Below are 5,096 nucleotides of genomic sequence, written 5' to 3' on the forward strand. Positions count from 1 at the left end.
CAGTAGTTACAGTAGATCTCACTGGTCATCCCCAAAGCTAATTCGTCATTTGGTCGCTTTCCTTCCAGTTCTCTGCTGCCAATGACTGGAACGAACTGCAAAAATGAAGCTGGAGTCTTATATCTCCCTCTCTAACTTTAACCACCAGCTGTCAGAGCAGCTCACAGATCACTGCACCTGTGCATAGCCCATCTGTACATAGCCCATCTATATACCTACCTCATCCCCATACTGTATTTATTTATTTATCTTGCTCCTTTGCACCCCAGTATCTCTACCTGCACATTCATCTTCTGCACATCTACCATTCCAGTGTGTATATTGCTATATTGTAATTACTTCTCCACCATGGCCTATTTCTTGTCTTATCTTACCTCATTTGCACTCACTATATATAGACTTTTTGTTTTCTTTTGTTCTACTGTATTATTATTGACTATGTTTTGTGTTCCATGTGTAACTCTGTGTTGTTGTATGTGTCGAATTGCTATGCTTTATCTTGGCCAGGTCGCAATTGTATATGAGAACTTGTTCTCAACTAGCCTACCTGGTTAAATAAAGGTGTTCTCAACTGGCCTAACTGGTTAAATAAAGGTGTTCTCAACTAGCCTACCTGGTTAAATTAAAAAACAGTAGATTCAGTAGGTATATTGGTAACCGTAGGTACATTAGATACAGTAGGTAATTAGTAACCGTAGGTACATTAGATACAGTAGGTATATTAGTAACAGTAGGTACATTAGACACAGTAGGTATATTAGTAACAATAGATACAGTAGATACAGAAGGTATATTAGTAACAATAGATACAGTAGATACAGTAGGTATATTAGATACAGTAGGTACATTGTATACAGTAGGTATATTAGTAACCGTAGGTATATTAGATACAGTAGGTATATTAGTAACAGTAGATACAGTAGATACAGTAGGTATTTAAGTAACAATAGATACAGTAGATACAGTAGGTATATTAGTAACCGTAGGTACATTAGATAAAGTAGGTATATTAGTAACAGTAGGTACATTAGATACAGTAGGTATATTTGTAACAGTAGGTACATTAGATACAGTAGGTATATTAGTAACAGTAGGTACACTAGATATAGTAGGTATATTAGTAACAATATGTACATTAGATACAGTAGGTATATTAGTAACAGTAGGTACATTAGATTCAGTAGGTATATTAGTAACAGTAGATACAGTAGATACAGTAGGTATATTAGTAACAGTAGGTACATTAGATACAGTAGGTATATTAGTAACAGTAGGTACATTAGTTACAGTAGATACAGTAGATACAGTAGGTACAGTAGGTACAGTAGATACAATAGGTATATTAGTAACAGTAGGTACATTAGTTACCGTATATACAGTAGGTACATTAGTTACAGAAGATACAGTAGATACAGTAGGTATATAAGTAACAGTCGGTACATTAGTATCCATAGATACAGTAGGTACATTAGTTACAGTAGATACAGTAGATACAGTAGGTCTATTAGTAACAGTAGGTACATTAGTTACCGTAGATACAGTAGATACAGTAGGTACATTAGTTACAGTAGATACAGTAGATACAGTAGGTATATTAGTAACAGTAGGTACATTAGTTACCGTAGATACAGTAGATACAATAGGTACATTAGTTATAGTAGATACAGTATTTACAGTAGGTATATTAGTAACAGTAGGTACATTAGTTACCGTAGATACAGTAGATACAGTAGGTACATTAGTTACAGTAGATACAGTAGGTATATTAGTAACATTAGGTACATTTGTTACAGTAGATACAGTACATACAGTCATTACATTAGTTTCAGTAGGTATATTAGTTACCATAGCTACAGTACATACAGTCATTAAAGTAGTTACTGTAGGTACAGTAGTTACAGTAGAAAAAGCAGTTACAGTAGGTACATTAGTTACTCTAGATACAGTAGGTACAGTAGCTACAGTAGTTACCGTAGATACATTAGTTACAGTAAGTACAGTAGATACAGTAGATACAGTATGCACATTAGTAACAGTAGGTACATTAGTTATAGTAGATACAGTACATACAGTCATTACATTAGTTTCAGTAGTTACATTAGTTACAGTAAGTACAGTAGATACAGTAGATACAGTAGGTACATTAGTTACCGTAGGTACTTTAGATACAGTAGTTACAGTATGTACAGTAGTTACAGTAGGTATATTAGTAACAGTAGGTACATTAGTTACCGTATTTACAGTAGGTACATTAGTTACAGTACATACAGTAGATACTGTAGGTATATTAGTAACAGTAGGTACATTAGTTACCATTAATACAGTAAATGCAGTAGGTACATTAGTTACAGTAGATACAGTAGATACAGTAGGTATATTAGTAACAGTAGGTACATTAATTACCGTAGGTACAGTAGATACAGCAGGTACATTAGTTACAGTAGATACAGTAGATACAGTAGATACAGTAGGTATATTAGTAACAGTAGGTACATTAGTTACAGTAGATACAGTATATACAGTAGGTACAGTAGGTACAGTAGATACAGTAGGTATATTAGTAACAGTAGGTACATTAGTTACCGTATATACAGTAGGTACATTCATTACAGAAGATACAGTAGATACAGTAGGTACATTAGTTACAGTAGATACAGTATTTACAGTAGGTATATTAGTAACAGTAGGTACATTAGTTACCGTAGATACAGTAGATACAGTAGGTACATTAGTTACAGTAGATACAGTATTTACAGTAGGTATATTAGTAACAGTAGGTACATTAGTTACCGTAGATACAGTAGATACAGTAGGTACATTAGTTACAGTAGATACAGTAGATACAGTAGGTATATTAGTAACAGTAGGTACATTTGTTACAGTAGATACAGTACATACAGTCATTACATTCGTTTCAGTAGGTATATTAGTTACCATAGCTACAGTACATACAGTCATTATACAGTAGATACAGTAGGTACAGTAGTTACAGTAGAAAAAGCAGTTACAGTAGGTACATTAGTTACTCTAGATGCAGTAGGTACAGTAGTTACAGTAGTTGCCGTAGATACATTAGTTACAGTAAGTACAGTAGATACAGTAGGCACATTAGTAACAGTAGGTACAATAGTTATAGTAGATACAGTACATACAGTCATTAAAGTAGTTACTGTAGGTACATTAGGTACATTAGTTACCGTAGGTACAGTAGATACAGTAGTTACAGTATGTAAAGTAGTTACAGTAGGTATATTAGTAACAGTAGGTACATTAGTTACCGTAGATACAGTAGATACAGTAGGTACATTAGTTACAGTAGATACAGTAAATACAGTAGGAATATTAGTAACAGTAGGTGCATTAGTTACCGTATATACAGTAGGTACATTAGTTACAGAAGATACAGTAGATACAGTAGGTATATAAGTAACAGTCGGTACATTAGTATCCATAGATACAGTAGGTACATTAGTTACAGTAGATACAGTAGATACTGTAGGTATATAAGTAACAGTAGGTACATTAGTTACCGTAGATACAGTAGATACAGTAGGTATATTAGTAACAGTAGGTACATTAGTTACCATTAATACAGCAAATTCAGTAGGTACATTAGTTACAGTAGATACAGTAGATACAGTAGGTATATTAGTAACAGTAGGTACATTAGTTACCGTAGGTACAGTAGATACAGCAGGTACATTAGTTACAGTAGATACAGTAGATACAGTAGATACAGTAGGTATATTAGTAACAGTAGGTACATTAGTTACAGTAGATACAGTATATACAGTAGGTACAGTAGGTACATTAGGTACAGTAGGTATATTAGTAACAGTAGGTACATTAGTTACCGTATATACAGTAGGTACATTCATTACAGAAGATACAGTAGATACAGTAGGTACATTAGTTACAGTAGATACAGTATTTACAGTAGGTATATTAGTAACAGTAGGTACATTAGTTACCGTAGATACAGTAGATACAGTAGGTACATTAGTTACAGTAGATACAGTAGATACAGTAGGTATATTAGTAACAGTAGGTACATTTGTTACAGTAGATACAGTACATACATTCATTACATTAGTTTCAGTAGGTATATTAGTTACCATAGCTAAAGTACATACAGTCATTATACAGCAGATACAGTAGGTACAGTAGTTACAGTAGAAAAAGCAGTTACAGTAGGTACATTAGTTACTCTAGATACAGTAGGTACAGTAGTTACAGTAGTTACCGTAGATACATTAGTTACAGTAAGTACAGTAGATACAGTAGGCACATTAGTAACAGTAGGTACATTAGTTATAGTAGATACAGTAGGTATATTAGTAACATTAGGTACATTAGTTATAGTAGATACAGTACATACAGGCATTACATTAGTTTCAGTAGTTACATTAGTTACCATAGATACAGTCCATACAGTCATTAAAGTAGTTACTGTAGGTACATTAGGTACATTAGTTACCGTAGGTACAGTAGATACAGTAGTTACAGTATGTACAGTAGTTACAGTAGGTATATTAGTAACAGTAGGTACATTAGTTACCGTATATACAGTAGGTACATTATTTACAGAAGATACAGTAGATACAATAGGTATATAAGTAACAGTCGGTACATTAGTATCCATAGATACAGTAGGTACATTAGTTACAGTAGATACAGTAGATACAGTAGGTATATAAGTAACAGTAGGTACATTAGTTACCATATATACAGTAAATGCAGTAGGTACATTAGTTACAGTAGATACAGTAGATACAGTAGGTACATTAGTAACAGTAGGTACATTAGTTACCGTAGGTACAGTAGATACAGAAGGTACATTAGTTACAGTAGATACAGTAGATACAGTAGATACAGTAGATACAGTAGGTATATTAATACCAGTAGGTACATTAGTTACCGTAGGTACAGTAGATACAGTAGATACAGTAGATACAGTAGATACAGTAGGTATATTAGTAACAGTAGGTACAATAGTTACAGAAGATACAGTAGATACAGTAGGTACAGTAGGTATATAAGTAACAGTCGGTACATTAGTATCCATAGATACAGTAGGTACATTAGTTACAGTAGAT

Source organism: Oncorhynchus mykiss, chromosome 24 (genome assembly GCF_057628025.1).
Source record: "Oncorhynchus mykiss isolate SJ-2025 chromosome 24, ASM5762802v1, whole genome shotgun sequence".
In the NCBI taxonomy this organism is placed as follows: Eukaryota; Metazoa; Chordata; class Actinopteri; order Salmoniformes; family Salmonidae; genus Oncorhynchus; species Oncorhynchus mykiss.